Source organism: Crocuta crocuta, unplaced genomic scaffold, assembly GCF_008692635.1.
Source record: "Crocuta crocuta isolate KB4526 unplaced genomic scaffold, BGI_CrCroc_1.0 scaffold89, whole genome shotgun sequence".
Taxonomy (NCBI): domain Eukaryota; kingdom Metazoa; phylum Chordata; class Mammalia; order Carnivora; family Hyaenidae; genus Crocuta; species Crocuta crocuta.
Window position 1 is genome coordinate 2666693 of NW_027551559.1, and position 20824 is coordinate 2687516.

Genomic DNA, 20824 nt, shown 5'->3' on the forward strand with positions numbered 1-20824 from the left:
TCATTGTCAAAAGGAAGCCAGGCCATCTTGCTTATTAGCCTTGTCTGTAAGTGACAGTGGTGTTTTGGGGTAACTTTGAGAATATGTGCTTTCCGTGGAGATAGAATTCTTAGTGTATTTAAGCAGGTGTGAAATAGACCTTTTAGCTTGGGGGTCACGGGAAAAAGTACAGCCCTAGAGGCCAGAGTCTTAGCTCTCTGTGCTGGTCCCAGTGTGGTCCATTTGTAGGTTTTTAAGAAAACATGGGTGTACTTTGTGCCTAACTTTCTTTCCATCGGGATAGTGACATTCTCATCACTGTGGCAGAGGTGCAGTGTGATGTCATATAAAAGCATAACTTCATACGGCAACTTCCTCTTCCATCTGTAGAACGTTTTACCAGATGTAGATTACAAGTGGATATGCCAGTGCTGTAAGCATATACTTATTTTGGGGGAATGTGTTATTCATCCTAGAACAATGTGGATGTTCACAAACTTTGAAGGCAGAATTCTAAAGGGGGTTCAAGTTAGAAGGTGACCGTGCCGCCCTGAGCGATAGGCTGATGTTCAGAAAGTTCACTGCCAGTGGTGCAATCCCGGAAAATCGGTCGGCCTGAATACGGTGCCTAATGCTGGACTGTCGCCCTCCCGTCCCTTCTCCTCCTCTTCTTTCCCTGTTGCTCTTGGCTTTGAATTTGTGTGTTTACTTCTTTACTGGGATGTATTTTGAGAAAAAGCAATGGAGTGGACTCAGTTCCAGCTGTGGTATTAATTTTCTTTCATTTCATGTTCTTTTCCCTCGAATGCCCCCCATAGAGCTTTGAAGCTCCTCCATCTACTCACTTAATCCCTCTGCACCTGAGTTTCCTTACCTGCAAAATTAAAGGCTTCAACTCTGTGATCCCTTCCAAATGAATAGGATATTATTATTTCTCCTCTAGGGGCTCCCTGGTGTCGAGTTAGGGGTACAGCTTTTAGCTGTGGAGCCCAGAAGACTGGCTAAGGTGGGCTCTCAGCAGAGTCTCTGGCCCAGCCCATTTGCGTCTCTTACCCAGGGGTCCCCAGCCCTTATTACTTTCACTCCAATCTGGAAGTCTTTTGAGCAAGAACATTCATAATGGGCCCATTTATTTGTACAGGATATAAATGTACTACTGTACTAAAACTTACATGTTAGAAAGTATGATAAAATGTCATGTTAAAGGGTGAGAACAAAAACTTACACTGTAAGTTCACACCTTTCTTCCCCTACCCCCAGGGGATTGTCTTATGCGCCCCACTTCAGAGGAGTGTGGTCACCACAGAGCTGCACAGCTCAGCAGGGTCAGGAATTTAACAGTCGCATTCGAATTCCAAAGCTGAGATATGAGAAATAGGAACATTTGTTAAGCTCAGCTGTCTGTCCTCATAAGTCAGACGTCCACCCCCCTCCCCCGCCATCTTGATTATCACCAGATTTAGGGCCAATGATGAAAAGGATCACACAGCTGTAAATGAGCAGGTACTTACCTCCAGGCATTCTGCAGATAGGGGACTAAAAAGGCCATGCTGACATCACAGTACACTGCATCTAAGTACTAGAAAACAAGGCTTATGTTGATCTTTGTATCCTGATGACATGTACTAGGCATGTCTTTATATATCTCTTTGGATGGTTATCCATTTTGGCGGTGGAAAAGCATTGAGCTATGTACTTTCTTTTCAAAATAAAACTACTCAAACAATTGGGCAAATATCTTCAAAGCAAGCTTATAGAATATGCAGGTTTTCAAGGCTAATGTAATATGTGTACATTTTGGGGCTCCTGGCTGGCTCAGTCAATAGAGCATGTGACTCTTGATCTCAGGGTTGTAAGTTTGAACCCCACATTGGGTGTAGTGGGTGTAGAGATTACTTAAAAATAAAACTTTAAAAAATACATATGCATACCTTTGGTACAGAATTAGATTTCAAGAAAAATCTAAAATCCTGGGGGAAAAATGCAAGATAAAACAAAAAGTTGAAAATTTGGAATCCATGTCTAGCCTTGTATGGGCTCAAAGGTATCAGCCGTAGAGATATATTGTGTACGGAAGTCTGGTTTTGCAGCTTTTTAGAACAAAAGTACTAAAGGTTTAGTTGAATTCAAATTTCCCATAAGACAACTATTTGACAAAGTTCAGAAAACTAATGTAATGTTAGGTTCTATTAATGGAAGTTCAGTATCCATGCTGTGAGTGATGCTTCTGAAGTATTTGATACTTCTCAGATTGTATTTGAAATGGTGTGTGGAATATTGGGTATTAAGGGAGAGGGATATCAACAAACAAAAGAGACCATGGAGAGGTCTGGCCACAGTGATGAAGCCCCATATAAGCAAGGGTTGGACCTCTGCACTGCTCCTATTTAAATCAGAAGAGAAGGAGTGCCTGGGTGGTACAGTTGGTTAAACGTCTCACTTTTGAACTCAGCTCAGGTCATGATCTCACCGTTTGTGAGATCCAGCCCTACATTGGGCTCTGCACTAACAGTGTGGAGCCTACTTGAAATCCTCTCTCTCTCTCCCCCTCCCCTTCTCTTCTCTGCTCCTCCCCTGCTTGCTCTCTCTCTCTCTCTCTCAAAATAAATAAACTTAAAAAAAATGAGAAGATGTGGTTTTCAAATAATGGGATCTGTTGTATCAATGAAAAAGAGTATTGCTTTATTGAATCAGGAGACAGAACTAGAACAGAGGTCAGAATCAGAATCAATTATTATATTTTTATGACAAGGCATGTTATGGGTTTGATGACCCTGGCTGCCTTCGTGGGATGGCGTGCATCTGAGCTTGAGCCACTGTCCCCGGTAACCTCCAGGTGGGAATTGTCTGCAAGGCTGACTCTACAAGACCGACAGATGATGAACTTAAATGACCTTGTGGATCCCTTCCACGAATGAATTTCTCTGAGACTTTTAAGACATGACATCTAGATTGATTAGAACTAGTTTGGGTGTGTAAAGATCTAAAAAACCCATAATCCTGCTTGCAGCATCCATTTTCCTGCATGCTAAGGTTTCTGGAGGTAGGAGGAAGAATGTGAATTTGGAAAACATCACCCAAGTGATTCATGTACACCCGCTGCTTAAGACAGAATGAGAAAAGGGGAGTTAGATTATTCACATAAGTACATATTCATCCCATACATAAAACTCTGTGGAAATACCTAACTATATATTGAATGTCTGTTCCCTTGACTTAGCAACTGGCTAACTATGGGTAATCTGTTTCCTCATCTATAAAACAGAAATGATAGTCTTTATAATACTGATACTATTATTATTAGTGGTAGTCATTCCTAGATACCTGAAGGGTATTAACTCTATTGTGGGAAGAGAAAGAGGGCATTGCTTTTCCAAGAAAAACAGTGGCCTAAGTTAATTATACTGGGAAGGTTCTCCATGCTGAGTTTGGTAGGATATGGGTTAAGTCACTTTTCTTAACTAAGTACAAGTTCTACAGTATTTATCAAATATACGTGTCTTGGTGACTATTTAATTTCTAACTAGACTGTTGTTTTCCCTGCTTGAATAGCAAGGGAAAAGTGTTGGGTGGAAAATTGGCCTAATATGTGTGAAACAGTTGCTGGAATCATGGCAGCTTGCTGTCCAGCTCGGCAGCAAGGGAGCTGACGTTCATTAGCTCTGCCCTCTCTATCAGGTAAACACTGCCACTGATGGAAATTACAGTCCCCAGTTTCAGGGGACACAAGCATCATTTGGCTGCTCCTAAAAAGGCATAAACAAAATATTGGCTGAGCACAGACAGATGTTAAGGTTACACTCTGTACATGAATTCATGTACTTGAATTCACTTTAATGGAGTTGAGCTTATGGTATAAGATCTTGCAGCTCATTATAACTAAGTTGTTATGGGCTGCTAATTTGCTAGAAGCTGCTGTATCATGAGCTAGCCCAACTGCCTTGATGGGTCTCCTGGTAGTTAATATGGATTAAATGTGAATCTTTTATTTTTTCCCCTGTGGTCTCACATAATGATATTAGCTTGTCTACAGTGTGACAAATTCAGTGTACCAGGAGCATCTGGTACACTATTCTTTATGACTGAAAATCAGCCTGCAAACTTGCTACTGCACATCCATTAAGATACTTCCCCATACTGGGGAGATGTGGAAGGATGATGACCATGGAAGGGATTTATTGGTCACAGTTCATTTTGCTCCAGTGTATATGAACTATCTCAGCAGTGGTACACTCATCAGTGCTGCATTTCTACAAGTTCTTGCTGGATTACCAGGATGCAAATATGGATATATTCCTTATTAGACTGAGCTTAATTTATTCCCAGCAGAGGAATTTCAAAAAGGAAAAAAAAATAAAAGGAAAAGAAACTAAATTTTCACAGCTTGAAGATAGGTTTAAATTCCTCTTTTGAAGTTGTTCTGGAAATGGATCACCCTGAAACGTTCAAGTCATGAAGCTGCTTTAGTAAGGAGGGTATTTTTTTTAATTGAATGCTTAGTCTTGTAAAAAATGAGAAGTAGAATTAGATCCTGTTGTGCCCTTTGGATTTAAACAAATTAAGATAAGAATGCTCATATTTTCATGGCATTACCTAAGCAGTGAGGAAATACAAAATAGAAGACTTGACTTGCCATATAAATATATGTGTATGTGTATATATGTATATATATATATACACATACACACATTACAATGTATATTACATACCTTATCAAGAATAGGGAAGAACACTGGGAGATGTTCTTCCCTAGATGACATTTTGTTATCATCTCTGCTCTACCATTAGCTGAGTAATCTTTTTTTTGTTTCATTTATTTCTGAGAGAGAGAGACAGCGTGAGCTGGGGAGGGTCAGAGAGAAGGAGACAAAGAATCCAAAGCAGGCTCCAGGCTCTGAGCTGTCAGCACAGAGCCCGACGCAGGGCCTGAACCCATGAACCATGAGATCATGACCTGAGCCGAAGTCGGATGCTTAACCAGCTGAGCCACCCAGGTGCCCCTAGCTGAGTAATCTTGGATTGTTCACTTAACCCCTCTGATTGCTAGTTCCTTCCTCTCTATACCAAAGGATTATATAGCATATCCTATATTCTTCACTGGGGCATTTGAAGATAAAATAATTAGAATAACAATACAGCTGTTATTATACAAAGATTAAAACCATTATACTATTATATTAGAGTAAAATTATAATAATAGCTTCCTCTTATGTCAGCCCTGTGATATCCTCCAGCTCCTGAGTCAATGGTAGATGTGACATTAGCAATTAAAAACCACTCTGGTGGCAATGAGGAACAGGAGCTCTGAAAGGTACACCATAATTAATTAATTAATTAATTAATTAATTAATTAATTAAATAAAATCACCAGAAAGAAATGTCAACAATATAAATGAAGCAGAAGAGAAATGAGACTGTTTCTTTGGTTGTAGGAGCCATTAACTGTCTGTGTCCACAATGCCAGAGGTCCTTACTGTATCCACCTAATGAATGAAAAAGCTCTGCAGGAGACAGGAACATGTAGGGACGGGCAAACTAACATCGTAGTAGGACAGTGTGCTTGTAATGTAGCACAAGATCCGTGTCAACACTGAAGACCTTCAGATGTCAAAAGCCAGTTCAATGGTATTACTTTCTTATCAAATGGGTTCACTAAAACTTCAAAGGATTTCTTAGTTGGAGTATGGAAATAGATGAAGTGGTGCATCACATTTAATGAATGAGGAAAATCAGGATCCTTGTTGAATGTTAACCTGTTACCTAAGTCACAACTTCCAGCCTGATTTGCCTGATATTCTCTCTGGTCCTACACACCAGGCAAACTGCACTCTAATTACTCCCTGAAACACTTACATACACATTCAGTATTTGCCTAAGTCTGTGCTTTAATTCATGCTGTTTCTTCCGTTCATAATGCTTTTCCTCAACCTTTTCACACAGTCCGCTAATAACCTTTCATTGACCACCTCAGGCGCCACCTTCTGTACGTGCCGTTATCCTTGATTTCCTTCTCCCACCCTCTCCCATCTTCCCTAACTGGATGTTGCCTTTGAAATTAATTTGTGTCCATCTCATCACAGTTTTGCATTTCACTTTATATTCTGGTTAATTGTATACAGACTTCAACTCTTCTGCTGGACTTAAACCTATCAACAAGATCTCTATGAGGGTTCTCCAGAGAGAGAGAAGCAATTGGATATATAGAGATCTATAGAAAGAGTTTTTTTTATGAGGTCAGGATGAGGTGATTGTAGAAGCTGAGAAGTCCCACAATCTGCTGTCTACAAGCTAGAGGCCCACAAAACCTGATGGTGTAGTTGCCGTCCAAACCCAAAGACCTGGGGATGAGGGGAGTCCATGGTGTAAGTTCTGGTCTGAGTCCAAAGGTGCAGACAACCAGGAGTGCCAGAATCTGAGGGCAAAAGAAGATGGATGTCCTAGCTCCTACGGAGAGAGCAGATTTTCCCTTCTCCCACCTTTTGTTCTATTGACGCTCTTGATTGATCGGATGATTGATGCCCATCAGAATCGGTAAGAGTGATCTTCTTAGTCTACTAAGATTCAAATGCCAAACTCTTCCAGAAACACCATCATAGACAATATAAGAAAGAATGTTTACCAATGATTTGGGCATTCCTTAGCCAAGTCAAGCTGACCCATAAAATTAACCATCATAGGATCCATACCTGAGCTAATTTTGTGCCCATGTCTTTCTTAACTTTGTTATCCAGCACCTTGTAGAATGCTTGGCCCCTAAATATCGGCTTCCCTACTGGTACTTTATTCCTTCATTCCATTAATGTGTATTTGTCACCTACTGTGTCGTTAGTATTAGAGATCTGGATTAAAAAGTTATCACTGTTTTCGGCCTTGGAATTTAATGTTATAAGAGTAATAACTCCAAAATACTGGCGACTTGTGGTTTGCCAGCAGTCATGAAAGTGTTGATGGCTCAATCCCCATCTGTGGTTGCTGTTGGTGTGAAGACAGTATTCTTTTTGTATTTCATTTATGTGCCAGAGAAATCTGATATTGTAGTACTGAGGAGATATTAGGCACCAATGTCCACCATACTATTGGAGATACAGGTTTGATTTCTAGGGATCTAATGAGAGAACTCCGTGGAACATTGGAGCCACTGAAAATACTTAGGACATTTCCTTATCCGGAAAACCTGATAAGCACTCAGCTCAAAGAACTACCAGTAAGATTCGTTAGAGAATTTTATGTTAGGAAGATGGTAAATCATGGGAAAATTGATTATTTTGCCATGCAGATGTTATCACATGAAAGTATATGAAGATGCTGATTTTATAATTGAGGATTTTTTAAATGTAAATTTTACAGTTTGGCAAGAGAACTTTGGAGTCTAGGTCAATAGGAAGCAAATATTTGCTGGGGCACCTGGTGGTGGCTCAGTTGGTTAAGCATCTGACTTTGGCTCAGGTCATGATCTCACAGTTTGGGAGTACAAGCCCTGCATCTCTGCTGTCAGCACAGAGACCACTTTGGATCCTCTGTCTCCCTCTCTCTCTGTCCCACCCCTGCTTGCACACTCTCTCTCTCAAAAATAAATAAAAACATGTAGAAAGTGAGTATCTCCTGAATCTTTTCTCAGAATCAGAAAAGTGTTCTTTCTCGCTCTGAAAAGTATTATATTCTTTTTTTTTCTTGGTGCCCAAGCAAAGGGATAATATCTTTGAACTTGGGTGTAACTAGGTTACTTGTTACTAGTAACTAGTATACTAATTTGTATTAACACAAATCGTTAAATTGTAATTAAACTACAGTAAAGCTTGGAAGAAAATGAGAGAGGATTAAGTTTTAATTATTTTAGGTTATATCTATAATTTTTTTTAATTTTTTTTAATGTTTTATTTATTTCTAGGAGAGAGAGAGAGACAGCATGAGCAGGGGAGGGTCAGAGAGAGAGGGAGTCACAGACTCTGAAACAGGCTTCAGGCTCTGAGCTGGCAGTCAGCACAGAGTCTGACGCGGGGCTCGAACCCACGAACCGCGAGATCATGACCTAAGCGAAAGTCGGACCCTTAACCGACTAAGCCATCCAAGCGCCCCATATAATTTCAAATTAGTAATACTATATTAACTTGCAAAAGCCTATGTTCGTGTAAACAAACAAACAAAAAAGTATGGAGACCACCAGTCAGATTATTTCAACATATTCAGTCCTCAAATTAATATCAAGACTTAATGTAGATATCATGATTCTTATGGTAATAAGTATTTCTCTTCATGTTACAGTATTGAGCCATTGAAGGGTTAAATGTTAAGAACTATTAATTTCATTCTTAGTAAGAAAGGAGTCACTGAAAGGCTCTAAGTAGATGAATAACAGAACCACATTTGTTAATATTTCAGGATTATTTTTGACTATATTGTGGAGTACAGACTGAAAGCAGGTATGAACAGGGGTAGACACTCTAATTAGGAATATGAGTTTAGTTCTCGAGGCCAGAGATATCTTTGGGTAGAATGGGAGTGGTGGCAGTGGAGACAGTGGACAGATTGGAGAGGTGGAATTGGTAGCCACAGCCCTGCTCTCATATCCAATGTGGGCTGTCCCATCACACCAAGAAATTACCTGAGACCACCTGGGTGTCCTACAGTCTCCCTGGAGATAGCATCAAATCCCACAAGTTAAGGATTCAGTCCTACAGTCTTGTCCCTCCCCGCTGCCGCACATACACTTCATATGCCAATGACAAATCCAGGTTGTCACCTGTGCTTCCAGCCAACCAATCAGCTATAGCTTGGGTTCAATTAGTTCCCTAGAGCTGCTCCTAGAACACAGAGAAGCATTTACTTAGTAGATTATTGGTTTATTATAAAAGGACAGATGCGTCCGACTTTCGCTTAGGTCATGATCTCACAGTTCGTGGGTTCGAGCCCCGCGTCGGGCTCTGTGCTGACTGCCAGTCAGAGCCTGGAACCTGTTTCAGTCTGTGACTCCCTCTCTCTCTGACCCTCCCCTGCTCATGCTGTCTCTCTCTCTCTCCTAGAAATAAATAAAAATATTAAAAAAAAAAAAAGGATAGAACTCATGAACAGCCAGCTAGAAGAGAAGCATGGGACATGAAATGGGGAGGGAGCTCAGAGCTCCATGTTCTTTCTGAGAACCACTCTCCCTAAATATCCATGTGTTCCTCAGTCTGGAAGCTCTTTGAACCTCATGATTTTGGGTTTTTTATGGCGACTCCATTATGTAGACATGGTTGATTAAATCATTAACCGTTGATGATTAAACTCAATACTTAGTCCCTCTCCCCTTTCTGGAGGCCCTGGGGGTATGGGATTGAAAGTCCAACACCCAAATTACCTTGTTGGTTCTCCTGGCCACCAACTCCCATCTTTTGGAGTGGTCCAAAAGTCATTTCATTAACATAACAAAAGACATCTTTGCCATTCTTATCACCCAGGTAATTTCAAGGGTTTTAGGAGCTATGTGACAGAAATGGTTTGCTGAAGAGCAAACGTGTTTTGTAATATAAATCACAGTATCACAGTGGTATTTAATGACTGATTGTGTATATCTGGAGAGAATAAAGTCCAGAATCATAAACAAATCTGGGGACTAAGTAATTTGGTAAATGATGGTACCACTGACTGAGATAGGAAAACAACAGAGTGAGAACACGTTTGCAGGTTGTCTGTGACGTCAGTTTTGGACATGAGCCTGTGGGTTTTCCAGAGTGAATATCACTGGACAGTTGTGTACACACCGTTATTGGTTATTGGTACTATGAGGATTCATGAAATTACTTAGAGAAAATCTAAAAAAATAGAAATTTAGAAGAATCTCAATGAAAATAGTAGCTTTAAGAGAGTAGGAGGCATCCACAGAGAAGAAGGGCAGGCAGCAAGGTGGGAAGGAAAGCAAGGAGAGATGTACTGAAAACCACAAGAAGAATTAGTTTCAGGAAGAAAGGAAAAGCCAACAAAGTAAAGTGCTAGCAATAGGTTAAAATACCGGTGGCATATGGTGATGAGAGCATATATAATTATTCCACTCGTATGAATATTTAGCTATTTTGATTTCAACAAAGCATTGAGTGAGAAAGGATAAATATTGGCCTTTTGTCACTCAAATATTTCTATTCTAAATAGAATTATTACTATAATTCTTACTCAGTAATTCAAGCTAGTTATTACAAAAGGCATACAATATTGGGGGGGGAGAGCAAGCACAATTCGTGGAAAGATATCATAGAAATTTTGCATTGGAAATGCCACAAAAGTAATTTAACCCCATCTTTTACATTTCTTCAGATGCCTTCATGAGTTTGCTCTATGCATGCACACTATTGCACCCTTTCTCATATTGTCCCAAACATTATTTTTTGAGGTCAGACTTTAAATCATCCATCCATCCACCCATCCATCCATCCACTCATCATTTATTGCATGTGCTATATTTTGGGTGAGAAGAAGCTGTTAATGTAAAGTTATGTCCCCTGCCATCAAAACACGTATGTGCTAATACAGAAGACAAGCATGTAATTACATTAATTCAGTAAAGCGTTGTTGTACTATGAGAATGGTGGTCATTTCTTGTCATGCGTAGGGAGTAAGGGTGAGGCCGGCAATGTGCTCGTACAGAACAGATAGATGGTAGTTAAGTGAATCAATGTTGAGATTCAACACCATAAAACTGAAAGGCAAAAGCATCTTTCCTAAACACAAGGAACAGCGGAAGGGTGGAGAAGAGGAAATGGATATTTGGAGCAGTGGACACAGAACCAGCACATGCAAAATCCACTGGAGGAGATGCAAGCCATCGATCTTGGCTGAGCCTAGTGTTTTGGTATTTCCTCTTTTACCCTTTAAATACTGGAGGGCTGCTTTCTCCACTGTGGTGTAAACATACGTAAAGATGTTGGAGCATAACTTCTTACCATCATCATTGCCCTTACAGGGCATATATGAGTTTCACAGTGGCACTCTTACAAGTTAAGGATCATTATTAGAAAGAAATATTTCCATTGATGTGTGACCTTGAACACAACAATGAGAATAATTCTCCCAGTAGTTGGACATATAGTTCCAATATTTTATTTCTAAGAAGACAAGGAAAACTAAGAAGAGAGCATGAAATGGTAAGCTGTAGTCATTCCTCAATAAGGAACTTTGTATTGTTGTTTTGGCTGTATTGTTCTTGATTCTATAGCTTCCATTAAAACAGTGGGAACAAATAACCTGAGATTTTTGAGGCAGTGGAATTCTGAACAGTTAGAGCTGGACTTTGAATTCTACCCCCACCTGATCTCTGGGGAAGCTCCTAACGTTTTTAAGTTTGAGATGTGTCAGACAATAAAATGCCTTCTTGGATCAGTGTGAGGAATGAATAATTAATGCATGTAAAGCACTTAATAAGAGTATGATATATGGTAAGCAAATACTTAAAATCTTGATTGTCATTATTATGTGCTACTATAATAAATAGAATAAATAGTCATTCCCAAGCAGATATGGACATAAAAATCACTAGTAGGAGCTTTTTGAAATATACATGGCAGGGCCCCATTACCTATAAATTTTTAGTCTGTAGTTCTGAGTTATGTATTAGGTATTTTCAAAGTTCTATAAATAAAAATGGAAGAAAAAAAAAAAAGAGGGGCATCAGGCTGGCTCAGTTGATTGAGTGTCCAAGTCTTGATTTTGGCTCAGGTCATGATCCCAGGGTCAGGGATCAAGCCCTGCATCAGACTTCATGCTGAGCTTGGAGCCTGCTTGAGATTCTCTCTCTCTTCCTTGCTCACATGCTCTCTCTAAAATAAATAAAATGGAAAAACATGTTCTAGAAACTATTATGATATAGTTAAGAGTCACCAATATAATAATAGCACTAAATTTTTTAATGAAACCTAGTGCATTTTTACATCATTTTAAACTACCAAGAACTATGGCCTTCTTTGTTTCATGAAGTCCTGTCATTTAGATGAATTAAGTAAACTGTGGTAAACATGCTTTATTTAGATAACAAAACATTTGGTAAAATGTCAGAACAAAGTACATAGCATTCTCCAGATCGAAGGAGTCGGTCAGAAAGAGGCGCTTCTTCATATTTTTATTTTATCGAAACCATTCTGGAAAGGTGCCTATGATTCTGCTTCAGGGTGCTGATTCCTGTCATCTGCTGTCTTGCTAGGTGACCCAGAATGACATTGTGGTTGTTTAAAACATTAATCTGTCAGATTTGTAAACTTTTGCGGACAGCTCTTTGCCATAGTTTTTGACTCATCAGTGAGGCCTACACAGCTTTACAGTTGACAGTGATTTGTTCCATTCCATCCTGACATCATGGCTTTGTTTTTTCCAGATTCGTTGGACACTTTGCTGTAGGCTTCCTATCATTACCTTGTCATTTGTACCACCTTCCCTTCGATTTGGCTTCAGAACATGTCAGTGGGATGAAATTAACATTGCCAGGAGTTTGTGGCTATGAAGTCAACTCATTCATGTGAAATAGAAATGAAAAGTGATGTGGCAGGGGAAAGGCCACCTAAGATTATCTGATGGTATTAATCTTTGATGGATTCAGGGATGAGGGACACTAGGAAGCAAAACCTCATCTACGCAGTGGAAAATTCATCTTTCATCCTTCTTGAAAAAGGACACAAGCTAGAAATAGAGTCCTGGAAATCACTGCATCCTCGGGCCTGAAGAGATGCAGTGATCTTGCATTCTCTCATTTTATGTAGAACCAGCGTGATTGTGTTAGCATTAATGCTTCTGAGTACCAGGTCTATAGAACCTGGTGTGGGAGATGGTTATGCTTGGGGGTGGGTAGGAGGGCCGGCCAGTATAACTTAGAATAATCTTTCTCCAGGTGCCCCGTAGATGGTAGGTACAAAGGCCAGGGACAGTTGAGATTCACTCATACTCTGGTTTGTACTCCTTCGCTCTGAGGTTTCTAATTTCTCTTAGAGAAGGAACTGACCTTCAAGAAAAGAAGGTAAATGGAACTTTTGCATTAATATCTGCTCCGTTGCCAAAATGGACTTTTTCAAAGGGATAACCCCATAAACTTAGATAATGATTAACTAAAGAACTATATTTCACCAAGGTTGAGTGACCGTAAACTCAGAATTACTTCACATACCACGAAGAAAGCCACAGTGCTTCTTATCAGACTATAATGCACTGTCAGATGGAAGTCATCACAATTTAAGAGAGAATAAACCCAGAAGCATTAAAGTGTGAACAGTCATGGGGCGTCCGGGTGGCTTAGTCGGCTAAGCGTCCGACTTTCGCTCAGGTCATGATCTCGCGGTTTGTGGGTTCGAGCCCCGCATCGGGCTCTGTGCTGACTGCCAGCTCAGAGCCTGGAGCCTGTTTCGGAGTCTGTGACTCTCTCTCTCTGACCCTCCCCTGCTCATGCTGTCCCTCCCTCTCTCTCTGTCTCCTAGAAATAAATAAAACATTAAAAAAAAAATTAAAAAAAAAAAGTGTGAACAGTCTTACAACTGACCAGTCTTAGAACTGATTAAATATGGTTCATAGACAAAGTGGTAAATAACTTATCCTATCTAAGAAAATGAGTTCTATGCAGTAGGAGAAGTAAAAACAGAGGCTAAGTGATAGATAAGGAGAGTCTTGCAAAGGTTTGTAAGAACGGAGAGATGGGGCGTGAGGTGTAGCTCTACAAACAGTTGACCCCCAATTCCCTGACGCTACCACACACAAGATGATTATTCCTCTCCCCACACTGGCAAAACCTAGAGATGTAATATCTGGAGGGGATGAAATTAGAATCTCTTAACTCAGGGGCACAAGGAAGAGAGATAAAATGGATATTGAAAGTTGACCGTGAGAGTAAGTGAAATTTTACTTACTGAATTTTGAGCCCCTCTCCCTTCACCCTGCCCCCAGCCTCTACCCTTAGACAGTTTTCTGAACTGGCCAGCAACATGCGTTATACTAAAGATGGAGCTTGAGAGCGCCATCTTTGGTAGATCTGCATGGATACAGCCAGGGATTCTCCTGGAAGAGCCCAGCTAACCGGCTCATTTTACCAAGGGTCTGATCAACTATCTGAACCCCCCTCTCAAACAGAAGAAGCCTGCCCAGGAACCTGATATGTTCAAAAGCCTAGAACATGAAGGAAAGGTTCTCAAACAAACCGAAAATCATTATAAAATAGGAAGTATGCAAAGAGAAGAAAACACAACATTAACATCATGGAGAGAGATGATTTCACATAAAATAAATATTGGTTGATAATTAAAAGAAATATTCAGGGAACAAAACTGAGGTCTTAGAAATTTAAAGTACAATAACATATTGATGCTGATGATGATTAAATTGAGGAAACTTCCCAGAAAGTAAAAACAAAATATAAAAAGACGGAAAACTAGAAAAGAAATAGATTTAAATAAGAAACTTAGTCAACTGATAAAGATCTTACATCTGAAGAGTTAAAAAAAACCAAAAACAGCAACAAGAAAAAAAGTGAATTTTTATGCTTATTAATTTTTGAGAGACAGAGAGAGTGAGAACAGGGAAGGGGCAGAGAAAGGGAGACACAGGGTCCGAAACAGCCTCTAAGCTCCTCACTGTCAGCAGAGTCCAATGTGGAACTCGAACTCACGAGCCATGTTGATATGACCTGAGCTGAAGTTGGACTGAGCCACCCAGGCGCCCCAAGAAAAAAAGTTTTTCAAGGGACAAAAGCATGAAAGATTTTTCAGTAGAGTTATAGAATTGCCTAGAACTGAACATTGTAAGTTTCTGTATGGAAAGGTCCCACTAAAGGTCCTGAAAATGCCTCAAAATAGATCTATATCAAGACACATCACAATAGAATTTTAGAACACTAGGGACCAAGAAAAAATACCAGTCTTCTGGGAAGAAGTAAAAGCAGATTTCACACAAAAAATAATAAAAATTTAGAACGTTTCACACTTTTCAACAGCCACAGTGGAAGGCAGGAGATAATGAAGTGCTAGCTCAAAATTCTAAGGGAAAATTATTTTCAACCTTGAATTCTCTACTTCTATGACTAGTTTTAGAACTAAGTTTGAGAGTAGAATAAAAACATATCAGATATGCAAGATCTCAAAAAACTGCCTCCCACTCTCTTTCTCTCTGGAAAGACAATTTTTCTCCCAGAAAAGGAAATAAAGTAGGAAAATGAATCAGCAGGTTCTAGAAAGAGGTAACCCAAAGAGAAGGCCAAAGGGGATTCCCAGTGTGGAGATGAAGGGAGGGTCCAGGATGACAGCTGTGTAAAGAGGCCAGATTAGAGCAGGCTGGAAGACACCAGAAGAGATTTTTTCAATGAATAGAACTGATATGTTATTTCCTGTGTTGGATTTATCGAGAGTAGTGGATGTCAATCAGGGGAAGTTTGGGATTGGATTCATGGGAAGTACATGAAAACAGTAACAAAAAAGACAAGCCATTCATCTAGAGAAAACAAAATGTTGTATATTGGTGTTAAGGCAACGATGGTATGAATCCTGTGCATTTTATATTGTTCTACTGAACATCAAAGTTTAAATATGTAGAGAAGATGGGGGAAGATGGGCAAAGTGTCAAAGCATGATGGCGGAGGAGGAAATAGAGAAAATGGAGGGGGGGAAATGATTTCTACTGTGGGAAATCAATTAGTGATGCCTATAACCAAAAATTTAAGGAATAATAATATTTGAAGGTTAATGGAGATATGGATATAGAAATCAGGAAAGGAGTTAAAAGCACTTGACTCTAAAGAAGAGAAAATGAGAAGGTAGAATTGCTGCTATTTTTCAAACGTGACAAATATTTTACCTGCTTCAATTTTTACATATTTAGCTTGATTTAAAAATAGCAATGACAGTTATTTTCCATTATAGAATTAGAAATATAGATGACAATTAGATTATTTTTTTTATATATAATTTTATATATTTTAATTTTTATTTTATATGTGTATAATTACATATATTATGTATAATACATATATAATTATATAAAATATGTAAATAAATATGTAATATATATATAAAATGTGTAAAATCAAAGAGACACTGAATAGAAGGAAAAAAAGTAAGACAAAGAAAATTCAAACAAGAAACATCACCTCGATAAACCTTTAACAGCTCTTTTAAGTAAGGATCGCACAAGTTTATTATAATTGACAAACCGACTGAATTCTGAGAGTAGCACTATGATAAATACATTTCATAGAACTGCTGATATTTTTGAAGTCCTGTGAAAGTTTTCTCACATTCACTTGTGATCACGAAACACCTTCTTTGGAAAAAATCACTTTGTAGCAAACCATTTGGCAATTTCATTCCAAGAAGCTTGATACCAGGGTCTTGGGTCATTCAGTCAATATTTACCTCATACCAGTTATATACCTGGAGTTTTACCCACAAGATAAAATGGTAACTTAGGACCTCGTCCCTTCCTTAAGAAATAATCATAATAAAGTATAAGAGCAAAATTATAAACTGGTTATTATTGGATCCCAAATTACAGCATTATTGACTCTTAAAGTGGAGATTAAAACACCTGCCCATTAAAGGGAAATAGACCTGTTGCTCATTAATTGGTTTTCTATTCCCATCTATGTTGACCTCACAGGCCTCACTTAGGAGAATCTGGGAGCCTTCACTACCATGGTCAAACCTATCAAATTCCATCCCCTTTCTGCTCCTCACCTTCATGCCTACCACTGTTCTGTTGGAACATAAGACTGTGCAGGACTGCCATTTTGTGTCTTGGTAGGTGCTGGTCCTCACTCTTCTTTACTCCTATAAGAGAAGAGAAGAGGTTGACAAAAAAGTCTCAATGCCTGAGGATGTGGAGTCCACAGAAACAGTCTCAGAATTGTTCTGGGCCCGCCTTCCCACTTCATGCGATTGGCATAGTCAGTTAGAATCTTAAGTCATTGGATTCTAGCAATCAGATCTGCTCTGTAGGAAATACCTTCCCCTGCCTAGAAGCTCATCCATCTTGTTCATTCTCCACTTGTGCCCATTCTCTATTCCATCTTCTCATATTAGTAAAACCATGGCAAATCATTATTTGCTGAATTCACTCTGCAGTCTAACGTTTTCTACTTCCTTAAAATTTAATTTTGAGAGAGTGAGAAAGAGAGAGAGAAAGGCAGAGAGAGAGAGAGAACACAGGTGGGAAAGGGGCAGAAAGTGAGAGAGAGGGAGACACAGAATCTGAAGCAGGCTCCAGGTTCTGAGCTGTCAGTTAGACACAGGGCTCAAATCCACAACTAGGAGATTATGGCCCAAGACGAAGTTGGACGCTTAACCAACAGAGCCACCCAGGCGCCCCTCAAATTTTCCACTTCCTTGAATCTAGTTAGTATAGTCCCAATTGATATAATGGCACAATGTTAAGTAAAATATTTATTGAAGGAATTAATAAAACTGTGAGTATGTTTTCTGATTTCAGTTTTCACATTGAGTTAGCTAAGCCCCTTCAAGAGGCTTTATATGCCTTTATCCTCTTAAAAACCTTTAATAAACTCAATTTAATTAAGTGGAATTAATTATTAATTAATTATTAATTTAGTCTCTTTAGGAAAAAGCTATAAACTATCTGGTAATTTTTCTTACAATACTAATATGTTATGTGACTTAATGACATGCTATTCTAGGAATGAATATCATTTAGATTTAGCTCTTAGTAAATTTTAATGAACGCTGGTATCATATATGTTACTTTTATAAGGTTTTATCTCTAAAACAAGATAATTTCCACATAGTGGGGAGATTTAGGTTTTCTAACACTACTTAGCTTTTTCTTCAAACTTTCTTTATCAAAGAATGTCTTCTTTAATCCACATCCCATTGTTAATTCTCATGAAATACAATTTTATTTAAGCATTATTGATATTAAAAACTGGCTATTTGATGAGTTTGGACATATGCCTACACCACAATACCATCACTACAATGAAGGTAATAAAAATATCCATCACCTCCAAAAGTTTGTGTCCCTATATTTATTTATTGGTGATAAGAACACTTAATATGAGATATACGATCTTAACAAGTTTTTAGGTGCACAACATTGTGTTGTTAACTGTAGGCACTATGTTGCATAGCAGATCGCTAGAATTTGTTCCTCCTGTATAACTGAAACTTTATACCCACTGAACAACTCCCTGTTTCCCTCACTCCCTAGCCTCTGGCAACCACCGTCCTATTTTCTGGTGATATAAGTTTGACTGTTTCACACATCTCGTATGAGTGCAGTTGGGTGCTTTTTGTCCTCTGTCACTGACTTATTTCACTTAGTATCATGTTTTCTAGGTCCATCCAGGTTGTCGCAGATGGTGCTAATTCATTCTTTTCTAAGGCCGAATAATATTCCATTGTAGGTGTCTACCATATTTTCTTTATCCAGCTGTCTGTTGTCCATTTAAGTGGTCTGCACATGTTGGCTATTGTGGGTAACGCTGCAATGAACATGAGAGTGCAGATGTCTCTTCTAAATCCCGATGGTAGTTCTTTTGGATATATACCCAGGAGTGGGATTGCTAGATCATATGGTAGTTCTATTTTTAATATTTTATGGGACCTCTATACTATTTTACATTGTGGCTGCAACAATTTGCATTCCCACCAATGACATCTAACCATTCCAACTTCTCTACATCCTTGCCCATACTTGTTATTTTTTATTTTCTTTGATAATAACTATTCTAACAGGTATGAGGTGGTATCTCATTATAATTTTGATTTGTTTTTTCTTGATTAGTGATATTGAGCACCTTTTTATGGACTTGTTGGCCATTTGTAGGTCTCATTTGGAGAAATGTCTGTTCAAATACTTTTTCCTTTTTTTTTTTTCTTTAACCTACTGAGTTGTATGAGCTCTTTCTGTATTTTGGAAATTAACTCTTTTAAATATTTGCTCCCATTCTACAGGTTACCTTCTCACTATGTTGGCTCTTTCCTCCAATGAAAGGAAAGGAAGCGTTTTAGTTTGGTATAGTTCTGCTTGCCTAGTTTTGCTTTTGTTTCCTGTGCCTTTGCTGTCAATCACTTTTTCAAGCCTGATTTACATCACCACCTCTGCACTGACGCTGCCCAGAAGAAGGCCATCCTTTAATTCTTCTTCTATTTATTTTGCTGGCTTCTATTGTTCCTTCTACCCTTCAAATCTTAAACCTTCAAAGATCTTTCTTCACTCTTCTTCTCTGTTCTTTTAGTCTGGGCTTCACTGAACTAATTTAATCACACTATTCACTTTCAGCCAGTATTCCAAATTTCACTGAATATGTCCACATAGTTTTATTCTTCCAGTTGATTACTTAGCTACCCACCAACCCTTGTTAGCAACTTCCTGTTGTGAACCCTCTTCTATCTCAAAGTCTTTAAGAAACCCAGGGAATTATTCAATTTTAAGAGGTCTGTTATCCCTTCTCAAGCATGAAACCTAGTTAGAACTGGAGACTGTCCTGTTTGCACCTCCACTGCAGTTGAAGTGTCCCCAGTGGACTAGGAGCTCATTCATTTTTGTGACAGCGTCCTAGATGATACCACACATGCTGCTAGGCCACTTGAACTTGAGGCCCTTGGTTTGGGGTAAAACAGGAAACGACTGTAATATGAACACTAGGCAGGAGGACATGTCAGAACCCGGTCTCTGGAGTTCAAAGAAATAAAAATTATTTAAATGAGGAGTCCTAATGTGAATATGAGTGAAATTCCTCGTTTACATTGGCATCACATGCCCACTGTGTTAATAGGCTGCTTGACAATAAGGGGAAGAGGTAGTCTACCCAATATTAATTAGCTTCTTCAATTAATTACCCCTTCTCTATGTCCAGATCTCCTAAACACCATTCTTTATCTCATTCTCTTTGCTCCTTTTTAAAGAAGAATTTCTTTCCTGGCCAAGTCTAAGCCTTTCACTTTAATTAACACTTTTGTAAAATGAGGAGGAAAAAAAAAACCAGAACCTAGGAAAGAGCGGTGTGATGATGTTTACACAAGGCAATACAGGTGAAGCCCTTAGCTCAGTGCAGATACATATATTTAACAGATGTTTATTGAGAACCTTATGTGTGTCAGGACTTCTCTACACACCAGATGCATTGGCAACACAGCATGAAAAACTTCTGCCTTATATATGGTCCTGGAAATTAAGTACTCAATAATGAGTACTCAATGAAAAAATTGTTTATAATTTTATTCTTATGTTTTGAACTGTTACATTAATAAAACAGAGGATTGGAGATGAAAAAGGGAAACTTCCTTGCTCCTTGAGGACCTTGACATTTACTATGTACTCCTTCGCAAAGCACAGGGGAAAATTCACTTAATTACTTCCTTGGTTCATATACACCATGACAAAGTAAACATTTATTGAGTGGACCTTTTGAAAAGGCACCATATTGATACTGTTTCCTTAATAAAGAAAATGTCAGTTCAGTTAAAAAGTCATCAGGTAAATAAAACAAACAAGTAACCCAATGTCGCCATCTATTTTTAGTACAATAATAGTGAACAACATTGAAGAGAACATGTAAAAGCATATGTGTTTGCTTGGTTAGTAGCTCATTTACTATGAGTTTTGAAATACAGCAGAAAATACACATTTATAAGCCAAGCATAGACAAAAATTGTAATTCTTCAAAATCTTAAAAATTGTTAAAAATCTTCCAGCTTTCAGCTAAGATAGAGTAATAGAGGCCAGCAAGACCTTCCCACCTGAAGCAGCCCATCACAGACAACATGAAACATGAACTTTCAGGACTCTGAACTTTAGGCAGTGAAGAAAGGTGGCTCCTAAGAGACACAGAACAAATACAGCAGGCGTACAATTTCCCCAACTATGACAGTGTAGAAAGGGGGACCCGTGAGGAGCC

At 38.8% G+C, this 20824-nt stretch overlaps 1 protein-coding gene and 1 long non-coding RNA gene across 6 annotated transcripts in view; one reads left to right on the top strand and one right to left on the bottom strand.

Moving 5' to 3' along the window:
* Nucleotides 1-20824, top strand: part of CTNND2 (catenin delta 2) — a 784902-nt gene that overhangs the window by 177288 nt on the left and 586790 nt on the right. The gene's annotated exons all lie outside the window — the stretch shown is intronic.
* LOC144219418 (uncharacterized) overlaps nt 1-20824 on the bottom strand; it is a 47316-nt gene that overhangs the window by 12606 nt on the left and 13886 nt on the right. For 4 of the 5 annotated variants that reach the window (XR_013331403.1, XR_013331405.1, XR_013331407.1 and 1 more), the window contains 2 exons: nt 16647-16739; nt 1491-1558 (listed from right to left, as the gene is read on the bottom strand). This is a non-coding gene — a long non-coding RNA (uncharacterized LOC144219418). Of the gene's footprint in view, nt 1-1490; nt 1559-16646; nt 16740-20666; nt 20745-20824 lie in introns of all 5 variants that reach the window. The other variant, XR_013331404.1, reaches the window with a different exon arrangement.